Consider the following 12,062-nt stretch of genomic DNA (forward strand, 5'->3'; position numbering starts at 1 on the left):
ATGAATGAAGAAATGCCTGAATTTTCCTAGCTATAGATCTGTCAAATTTTATTTACGAACATTTTCTAGAAACCTTAATTGTTCTTAATTACTTCACAAAAATAATTTTTTTTTAAAATTTCAAATTGTGTAACTTAATAAATGTAGCTCTTGGTGCAAGGAAAAAATAATGAACATTTGATGAAAACATAACAATGGAATTATTCTAAAAGTAGAAGAAGTGAAAGTCTTTGAACATACCCAGCAGCAACAACAATATTACAAGAAAATTGTGCCACAGTCGTCATTGAAATAAAACATCAAAAGAAAAGAAGAGTAGACTCACAAACTGACTGTGCTAATTACAAATCAAATACATGTGAGGGTTGCATAGTTTCACCCTTGATTAATCTTTACCTTCCCCCTTCCCAAATGAAATATCTAATTTGTGATTGTTTTAAATAAAGCTTTTCAAACAGAAATTCTTTAAATCAGTATAACCTTGGCCAAAACGACAAGAAAGCTTTTCTTTTCTCAGTCAATCTGTTTCAACTAAGACCCTTTAAAAGTTACAGGCAAGTTTATACCAAAACAAAATATTAATATCCCATAAATAATGATATACACTCGTATTTTAATTTACAAATCAAGTGAAAAAATACTGAGATCATGTTATACACATATTTCCTAAAAACAAAATTAAATTATGAGTAAGGGAAGATTTCTTAATATGACAGTAGCACTGACAAAATGCATCTATTTATTCTAAATCGCTGCTAGTTGTACAGTTTTGAATAACATTCCATTTTTTTATGTTCAATTTTAAGGCAGTATTTATACAATCAATTAAACGAAAAATTTTAGTTAAAACTATATCAAACATTTTGTATAATTGAAACAATATTTGGTTTTAAAAAATAAATTAAACACGAGAAATCTTGATTTTGTTTTAATGTGAATCTTTTTTTTGGACAATCACACAACCTTATTTGGGAAATTTACCCATTTCCTTAAAACCCGAAAACCATGAAAATCATGACCTGAGGTGATGAAGCACTTGACATGTATATATACAGTGTACTCAGATGTGTAAGGTTTTTCTCAAGTCTTCAGCAGGTCAATTCAATTAATTGAGCTATATAATTTCTTTACAATGTTTACAACTATCTAAATGATGCTACTGTTGTAAATTATATCACAGCACTTGTCACATGTGAAACAGCCAATCAGACTGCTTATTATGTGTCATTCAATCAAAATAAGGCTAACAATCACATTCATCCAATCAAAAACACTGTAACAAGATCTGTCTGACAGTCTTGTTTGTAAGCCAAAAAGAACAAGATAACATTCATCAACAAACAATGGTATGGCTACATTCTCTCTTGGTATGAAACGCTTTACAAATGAACAAACTTTGAACAGATGATGTCAACTGGAATAATTATAAACAACAAAATATGAATAGTACAAGCAAACTATATGCTGATGTAAGAATCAGACACGTTCATATTTTTTCCTCATCCAAATCTCTCTATATTTAAAGAGGTAGAAGATGCACATACCAGGCTTAGTTACTTATTAAAATGCCGAATATACATAAACATTTCTCGTTTTACACTAAACAGTCTTAATCTGGAAATAAAAAAAACCTTTTTCTAATTTGAACATATTTTAAATGCAATAAAGAAATGACCATATGCTTGAATGCACATGTATCTAATTTTCTTGTGAAAAAAATACGCTTTTTTTGGTGAGTATACATTTTAAATTCAAATGAATGAAGAGTTGCCATGTCAACTGCCAATCAAATCACAGACATTTCTGTTTCTTGGTGAAGGTGTCTAGTGACTCGTTATAAAATCCAAGTAACGCTAGGAACAGAAAGCACAGTCCTTTAACTTCCTGTAATGCCTGATAAATAAATGATGCCGTTCTCTTGGCCCGAGCTGTTAGATGGTAAAGTTTCCAGATGATACCCCTCCCACCCCCTGCCTGATCACTTCTCCATCAGAATGGGGTAACCCCTTAAAGGGGATCATATAATTCAAGTGACTGGCCTCTATTTGATAGAGATATTGGGGAGCCATGCATGGCCATCATCCAGTTCTTATTGGCATCACTGGTTACATGTATAGTTTTCTTCCTTCGAACAATATCCTCCATTTTAATCAGGATTTTTTCGACACAAAATCACCTAAATAAGAAAAGAACTTCTTGTTAACTATGATCGCTCGCTCATGTACAATATTTGTTTATTTTTTAACATCTATCATATAATTCAATTACTTCATTGAAATATTCATTGTCTTCAGTTTTACAATGCATTTTCAATTGATAAATTTTCACCAAGATTCTACATTTATCATGGTAATGGACAGCACCTAAGAAAATCATGAAATTGTTTTAATATAAGATAATTCAAGATGTCTGACAGATTCACAACACCAAACATCCTCTGTTCATAATCAACCACAATCAGACGGTGAACCTGAACAAAAAAAACAAGAACAAATCATCAAAAATCCATATCAACATCCCTACATACAACCCCGTCCAATCTAGATTTACTGCCATTTCAAGTTTCAATACATAAATATTGCCCTTTAGTACGATTGCCCTTGAGCGATATAAGGGATGACTAGTACTAATTATGAACACTTCAAAGTGTTCAAAGCTCCCCGTTCATTCAATTAACCATCAGATCTTCTTTAGATTTTCAGATACTGATTATATGTTTTATTCGTGTTCTTAAAATTATTTAGTAGAGAAAAAATCCAAATTTTTATATCAAAAATTGTACATTTTGCCATATCTGTGTAGATAGCTTTTTTTCTTTTAAGAGATTAATTAAGTGCAAAAAAGATAAGAGTTTAGTGTATCTAAATTAAATAGATTACTTCCCCTTTAACAGTCATTTATATCACCACTTACAGAGTGTCGCTCTTTTTACAGGTCACCACCCCCTCAAACCAGGTCTCCTGAAACCAGATAAATTTTACAGGCATGTTAGAAAATAGAAATACTAAGTACAGAACAAGACTAAAGAAAAAATACGTCTTGCGCTCATCAAATACATTTCTCTCAAATTCAAGAGAATTTTTTTATTTATTCAGCGAAAATCTTTTGTTTCTTGACGCAGAAAGATACATGTATACTGTCACATTGTGTGACCAAACAACGGCTAGTTGCTTTAAGTAAATGTACTCTAAAGCATCAGTATCAAGTGATCTTTTTATTCAAAACTACTAACTACTTGAAGTCTTTTCCACAAACTTTCAAGAATTTGACCAAATTCTACTCATTTCATCTTTGCTGTTAACCTTCAGTCCAAATTACTTGGGGTTTCATTTTGTTGATGTTGTTGTTGAGTTATGACTATAGTTAAAAGCTATGGAGGGACAAAAATAGCCACAGTCCCTCGTTGTTTTACCCGAGTCTTATGCTGCAATGCCTGCTCTATCGTAATATCAAGGTAATTGGATGTCTTCTCTGCAGCCAAATCCTGAAAAACGAAATAAAAAACAAAGTCATGTAAAGGTCCTTACTTCATCTTATCTGGGAAACCATTGATATATCATATACAATCCTGTGTGTGTGTATATATTAATATTACATATTGTTGATTTCATACCATCTGTATCAATTCCTCCTTCCACACCACAGAGGTTTGGCTCCCCATCATGTATGTATGTATGTATGTATGTATGTATGTATGTATGTATGTATGTATGTATGTATGTATGTATGTATGTATGTATGTATGTATGTATGTATGTATGTATGTATGTATGTATGTATGCATATTGACTGTACTATCAACTAAAGATAACTTAAATGTTAATCACATTGCAGTAGATGCCTCGATTACATGCACTCGGCACACCTCGGCCCATTCGTACCTCGTAGGTTACGGAATCGGCCGGTGTTTGCCGAATGGCCTCGATCTGGGAACTCTTTCTCTCTCTCTCTCTCTCTCTCTCTCTCTCTCTCTCTCTCTCTCTCTCTCTCTCTCTCTCTCTCTCTCTCAAACACATTCATTTTAGGTCTAAATTTGAAATTTTTACTTTAACATAAAAAAAGCTAAAAAAAAAAAAAGGAAAAAATATACATGTTTATACATTTGTATCTGTTTCAAAAATTATAAATTTAACCATGAGCTGCAATGTTATAACAAATGGCATATATAAATAATTTAATTTGTAAAGATTTAAGGTTATAGTTAATATATATTTTCATATTGTTTACCCAGTCATAATGTTTTTAGAGTATGAATGATATATTAGCATAGTTTACGACGCATTGCTTTCCAAATCAGAGATAAAGGGGGAGTCACCTAAAGCACGTGATGGTGACACTATACCAAAACGTCAAAATACAAGGATCACCTGTTGATTTGCACAGATTTGAAATCTGTTCATGAGGAAAAAGACCACACAAAGTAGTAGGTATTTGTATTTAAATTATTATATTTAAATCTGCCGTTTAGTCTTTAAAGGTAGATAAAACCAAATTCTGCCTAAAAGTAGGAATGCGAACCAATTCACTTACAATTTCTAATTTAATGTTCTTCTACGTGAATTTAGTATAAAAAAAAATTAACGTGGAAAACCGACATATGCTAAAATATATTGAAATTTTTTTTTTTAGATTTCTTTTTTTAAAATCCCTGCAAGATGTCTATAAGCATAGACCTACGGCATTGTGCCCAGGATGTGTTACGGTGTGATCTCTGTGAGACCTCGGTCCCCCCTGCTGAGTGTTTGTACTGTGACATTTGCGAAATATATCTGTGTAGCCCATGTGTGGGGAAGCATCTATCCAACAAATCCACAGAACACAAAGTGGTGTTGTTTGAAAAACGGGGATCTACTACGAAATGTCAAAAACACTCTTCAAAAATATGTGAACTTTACTGTGAACAATGCAACATTCCTATTTGTGTGCAGTGCGTTTCCTCTAAAGAACACAAATGTCATGAATTTATTGACATTGTGGAAACACTAAAGAATAAAAAAGAAATCATACTCAAAGATTTACAAGGCCTTGAGAAGTTTATTTATCCTAAATATTTTGAGATTGCAGCTATTATCCCAAGACAGAAAGCTGATCTGAATAAAAACTCTCAGAATTTAAAAAAAGCTATTGACAAACATGGAGAAGACTTGCACAGAGAAATAGACACCATGATCAAGAAACTAAAATCAGATCTTGATGAAATGGACTCCAAATATCTGGCTGCCCTAAATAAAGAGGAAGGTGAAATCACAGCCATCATTTCTGAAATCAAACAGATCATTGATGATCTGCAGAAGTTACTAAACTCAAATGATGTCAGTCTCGTCTCTGCCTACAAATCCATAAATGCTGATTTCAGAAGATTGCCCAGTTTCCTTACCAAGTTTTAACCCTGAGAAAATGAACAAGGAGCAGCTTTATCAACTGTTTGGTTCTTTGTCGGCATTGTCTATTATAATAGAAGAACATGGACACACAATGGAGTTTCCCGATGCTGAGTCCTCTCTCCTGGACAGATCTCTAATTGATAAACCATGGATCATCACAGAAATAAAACATGAGTATAGAAATCCTAATCAACCATGCATATGTATGAGTAATGAAGATATTTTGATGAGTGTTGGAGGAAAAATAATGAGGCTGTACAACCTGCAGGGAACACTAATGAAGTCAGTCGAAACCATGACAAGAGAGTCGGCCCGGGACATATCAGTCACAATGAGTGGGGATTTAGTTAATATTAATGAACATAAAAGAACTGTGAACATAGTGAAGAATACACAGATACGGACATTCATCAGACTACAGGGGTGGAAACCTCGCAGTGTATGTAGTACCTCCTCTGATGACCTCCTGGTTATCATGGTCAGTGACGATAACAAACAAACAAAAGTTGCGCGTTACTCTGGATCCACAGAAAAACAAAGTATTCAATATAAGGACAAAGGAGAACCTTTCTATTCATCTCGTATAAATATAAACTATAAACACATCTGCGAGAACAGGAACCGAGATATTTGTGTGTCAGATGTTGGATTGCTTTCAGTAGTGGTGGTCAATCAGGCTGGGAAACTCCGGTTTACCTACACAAGTCTTTCTTCTACTACCAAGAGATCATTTGGTCCTCGCGGCATCGCAACAGACAGCCAGGGTCGGATCCTGATAACAGACCGTACCAACGACTGTATCCACATCCTGGATCAGGACGGACAGTTCCTCCGCTACATTGACAACTGTGATTTACAGACTCCATGGGCCTTGTGTGTTGACACCCGAGGCAACCTCATTGTTGCAGAATCGGGAACGGGTAAAATAAAGACAATCAAGTATGTAAACAGCAATAAATAAAACGTATGTAAAATAGTGAGCAAAGGAGTGTAAAGTTAAATTGAATCTGTTACATGTATACACGACAAAAAATGACTGAAATAAATATGCATTGTTTTTGTAGATACACTGACTGTATATGAACATATTATTTGTGTAAGTGAATCAATTCTTTTATCATGTTCAATGAATGCTTATAAAATCCAATTATCGTATTGTTGATTAAGTAATTTAATGTGTTTACACATTTAATGTCTATGCATGTCTTCTGATTAAAATGGGTTTGTTGATTTTAAAAAATGTGAATGTTTTTATTACAAGTATTATATCTAAAAGAAAAATATTACCAAATTAAATCGATAAAATGATTACCTTAACACATATTTGTGATTTAAGGTGGTATATGGTGGATCTGTCAGTATTAACGCGAACGAAAATACATTATAATTTAAAAAACTTTCCTCGGTTTAGAATTCTTAAATTTAACAATATTTGACCAAAAGGTATGTTTTAAAACATTTTGAAAGGTAAAAATTATAAAACCCCAAGCATAAATCATGACTTTAAGGTTCGTAGTTAAGGATCAAACCAATTACAATACGCTGAGTGGTAACCATTTTTGAAAAGGAAAATTTTTTAAAACAAAGAGTACTTTTTGATGTACTTTCATCCCCTTTAATCAAAAGTGCCTCAAGCCACCTTTATTCTCTCATCCAAAGCAACAGAATGAAAAATGAAAATACAAATACATTGAAACACTATGCAATTTATTTCCACTTTTTACGGACATTAGTGAATACATTTCCAGTGATTTTTTTTTATTTTAAAGTGCATCAATGTTATAAAATCAATAGTTTTGAAAAAGTTTTAGATTAAATATTTCAAACTTCTTTAACCATAATCATATTTTCGGTACTTAAACAAATTCAACTGATGTCGTACTGCTTGATTCAAAGTCTTTCATGACCCTGGAACATATTTTCTTTGAAAATTCAGCAAATATAGAAAACAAAAGGAAAAAGTTCTCAACATGTTATTGTCATTTTCTTTTAGTTTTAAGCAATTCGAATCACTTGTGTACAAATTCAACCATATAATAATACCAAATGATAAAACATAATAAATGAAGGCTTACAACACGTTTTTATTATAATGCAAAGCAAAGATATTGAACTACAATGCTAGTCGACCTTTGCATACAGAGATTATTTTTTTTTTTAAACTGAAATATACGAATAATTGTTTTTAAACACTTACTGTATAGTATGCATTTGTGCTTGATATATGTGGTGGGTAAATTTGACACTCGTACGCAGTACAGTTAAGGCAGCCATTAAAAATATCGGCATATTTTTGTGATGGAAACACGTATACTTTAGTTCAACTGGCATGTCCTTTTTAAAATCAATAACAGTCACTCAAATGCAATATATTTCTAAAATATATATATAACAGTACAATATTCTGTGTTCATAGTGGTCACGTGATATGGCAGTCGCATAGTACAAGCAGATGTATTTGTGGTTTTGAGGTCATTTAAAAAATTCAATATTGCAAGGGCATAATCATGTCAAAATTCACAACTGAATTATAAATAACTTGACGTTATATCGTAGATTTTGAAATACGTTGCAAACTTTTTAAAATAATATTATTTGTTAGTGAAAACCGTAATTTATGATGCATATGTTGAATAATTTTGAAGGTCACAGGGTTAATTTCATTAAAAAATAATTAATTTGTAAGATTTTACAAGGATCGTAGAAGTTTTTAAGTGACATAGCATATTTTAAATTCACATGTAAAAATTTGTCAGGATCAGGTTAGTGTATGCCCTTGCTATTAAATGATTTATTTGGGTACTCAGCTTTAAGATATACGATTTTTCATACAAACCCGAGGTTGCCTCCTTATACGATGCATACTTTTAACAAAATGAAAATAAGACTATATAGGTAGCATTCTACTTATGATAATGTTGAACAAAATATTCATTTATAATTTTCCGTTAATCTATGACATCTATTTTTCTTCGCTATAAAACTGCATGATAGTCTTTATTGACTTAACTTAATGTGTCATTTTTAATCATATGACGTCATATTTTGTAGTACAGCAAGAATGACATATCGCTTATTTTTCAGTGTGTACGATATAACGGACATCAAAATTGTAAGTAATAGCATTACTTGTTTTCAATTAAAAGATAATAATAAGCGTAGTTTGTTAATAAATAGATTAATAAGTACTTTTGAGGTTTGTAATATACTGTGATGTCATAATGCACATTTTCCGTACTTTTTGTCCGAACGGAGTTTATTGACAGCCTTAACTGTGCTGCGTAAGAAATGTGTATGGCGTTTGTTTCATTGTTTACCTGATTCAGTTTTATACCGAAACACGCCAATTATCGGTTTTGTACGATTGTTTTATTTCAAAATGTAGGTTAGCTGTACATTACTAAATTAGAACAAACATTATGATGGTACATGTAATCAACGACATTAATTCTGGCTTCTGTACGTTTTGTCCGTTATTCTACACAGTGTGTGTAATTGGCAATGTATAAGTGGTGTTCGTAATAATTTCCTATTTTTTACTTTATGGTAATAATACGAACTGTTACGTTTAAAACATTATTTCTGTCCGAACGTTTTTACCATTTTAGCTACAAAATATCCGTAAGTGACCCGCGATATACTGAAGTAACCTTGTCATAAACTCGTATAGTTTATACGTTTTTGTCAAAAATAGATTTTTTGTGAAGCAGATTTGTTTCCTGAAATAATATACTTATTGATGATTCCAATCAATAAAACTAAATACAAGTCATGCATACATGTACATATTTCGCAACCAAGATGTAAAAAAACAAATTTCGAATACTCCAAATGACTGTTCATGTAATGATATACTCGGGCAAATGTGAATTCAAAATTTATAAAACCTGTGTTAAATCTTACATATACATCCTATCAATGAATAAAAATATGAATAATATGAACTCGGATAAACCTGAAGCCTGTTTATTAAATACAAATTTTTAATCAATGTTAAGAAGAAAAAAACCACACAATGGTACCCCAGGAAAGAGAATACATGTATATTGGTAAGTATTGGGGTATTTTCTTATATTTTGTACATAACCACTACTGTACTTCAATATAGAAATCTTGCAATTTTTTCAACAACCATGCTAATCGCTTCCAATACTTTCAGTACTTTGATTCTAAAGGAGGCGTAAAGTCAATCACGTGATGGTAATGCTAGACCAGGAAGTAAAAATACAAGGATCGTCATGTTGATTTGTACAGATTGGCAATTTGTTTACAGAGAAGTAGGGCACAACATGTAGTAAGTATCTGTAGTTAATTTATCGCAGAAAACTGTCGTTTGGTCTATAAAGGTTAAATATAACCTTAACATAATGATAAACGTAAAAACTAAATGTTGCGTAGCCAGGTCATAATCTAGGCCTAAAACACGGGGCACTTGTTTCTTCAATAAAGTTTTCTGAAAAACCGATTATATAATAGTACTCTATAGTATATTATTATAAAAAATGATATTATCATACTCCATCCGAACTTTTCTTACAGAAACAAGCGCATGTGGCCAATGTTTTGTTTTTGGGTTTTTTTTTTTTTGGGGGGGGGGGTTGCCGTGAATAAAAGAGTGAAACGAATGAAAACTGCAATATACGCATAAATAATTTTAACTTTTATTTTCTTCCAGAATCTTATTAAAATTTCAATTAAGGTGTTTTAGCATGGACCCCAAGGGTAATTGGGCCCAGGATGTCTTACGGTACCATCTGTGTGAGACCCCGGTCCCTCCTATGTACTGTGACATTTGTCACATACATTTGTGTAAAGCCTGTGTGGGGGAGCATCTCTCAGACGAATCCACAGAACACAAAGTGGTGCCATTTAAAAAGCGGGGTTCAACTACGAAATGTCAAAGCCATTCCTCAAAAATATGTGAACTTTTCTGTAAAAAATGCGACATTCCTATTTGTGTAAAGTGTGCTACTTCTAAAGAACACAAAGGTCATGAGTTTATTGACGTGGTGGAAACACTAGAAAACCAAAAAGAAATCATACTGAGAGATTTACAAGAACTAGAGAAATCCATCTATCCTAAATATCAGGAGATGGCATCTATCATCCCAGTTATAAAAGCTGATCTGAATGAAAACTCCAAGAAACTGACAAAAGCTATTGAGAAACATGAAGAAGACTTGCGCAGAGAAATAGACACCATGATCAAGAAACTGAAATCAGATCTTGATGAAATGGACTCCAAATATCTGACTGTACTAAATAAACAGGAAAATGAAATCACCCGCACTATTTTTGAAATCAAACAGAGCATTGCTGATCTGAAGAAGTTACTAAACTCAAATGATGTCAGTCACATCTCTGCCTATAAAACCAGGAATGTTGAATTTAGAAAATTGCCTCCTAAACTCACAGCTTCTTTACCAAAATTTACCCCTGAGAAAATAAACAAAGAACAGCTTTATCAACTGTTTGGTTCTCTGTCAGCATTATCTATAAAAACAGAAGAACATGGCTACACAATGGATTCTCCTGATGCCGAGTCCTCTCCCCCAGACAGACTGCTCATTGATGTACCACGGGTCATCACAGAGATAAACACAGAGTTTGGACATAATAATCCATTATGCCGTGTGTCATGTCAGAGTGATGAAGACGTTTGGACATGTGGTAATGACAATATTATGAGACTCTACAACCTGCAGGGTGAACTTGTGAAGTCAGTCCAAACCAAGTCAGGGAAGAGGCCAGATGACATAGCAGTGACAAGGAGTGGGGATCTAGTTTATACTGATAAAGATGATAGAATTGTGAACATAATAAAGAATACACAGATACAGACAGCGATCAGACTAGGGTGGTGGAGACCTCTCGGTGTCTGTAGTACCTCCTCTGGTGATATCCTGGTTGTCGTAAACAGTGATAATAATAAACAAACAAAGGTTGTGCGTTACTTTGGCTCCACAGAGAAACAGAGTATTCAATACAAGAACAAAAAACAACCCCTTTATTCAACAAGTGTCCTTAAATACATCTGTGAAAACAGGAACCTAGATATCTGCGTGTCAGACTGTGACGCCCGTGCAGTAGTGGTGGTCAACCAGGCCGGGAAACTCCGGTTTACCTACACTGGTAATATCTCTAGTACTACCATGCGATTTCCACGCGACATCACTACAGACAGCCAAAGTCGGATCCTAATAGCAGACAGCAACAACCGCATCCATATCCTGGACCAGAACGGACAGTTCCTCCGCATCATTGACAACTGTCAATTACAGACTCCATGGGGTTTATGTGTGGACTCTAGGGACAACCTCTTTGTGGCCGAGCTATACACAGGCAAAGTGAAGAAAATACAATATTACAAATAAACCATGTGTTACTGTCAACATAGTTAGTGTGGTGGTGATAATAAATGTGATAATCAAATGAGCCTTTGTAACATATATTCTTGTATAACAGATGTAAACAAACTGACTGCATATTCATATAACTTGTGTAAACAGACGGATTGTTTTGTGTGCATGTGATAAGCGAAAGCGAAATGTTTTTATTAATTGAATGTATTTTATTATATATACATGATGTTGAATTTATAAACTAAACAAAAATAAAATTTGTTTATACATATCTAAAATGTAAACAGATTAAATTTAATCATCACAGTGTTGCATT

General features: G+C 33.1%; 1 pseudogene; it reads left to right on the forward strand.

Annotated features, from left to right (window-relative positions):
- Nucleotides 1–4,655: 4,655 nt before the first annotated feature.
- Nucleotides 4,656–12,034, forward strand: LOC128163310 (E3 ubiquitin-protein ligase TRIM71-like; annotated as a pseudogene).
- The last annotated feature ends 28 nt before the right edge of the window (nt 12,035–12,062 follow it).

This window comes from Crassostrea angulata, chromosome 9 (genome assembly GCF_025612915.1).
Source record: "Crassostrea angulata isolate pt1a10 chromosome 9, ASM2561291v2, whole genome shotgun sequence".
Taxonomy (NCBI): domain Eukaryota; kingdom Metazoa; phylum Mollusca; class Bivalvia; order Ostreida; family Ostreidae; genus Magallana; species Magallana angulata.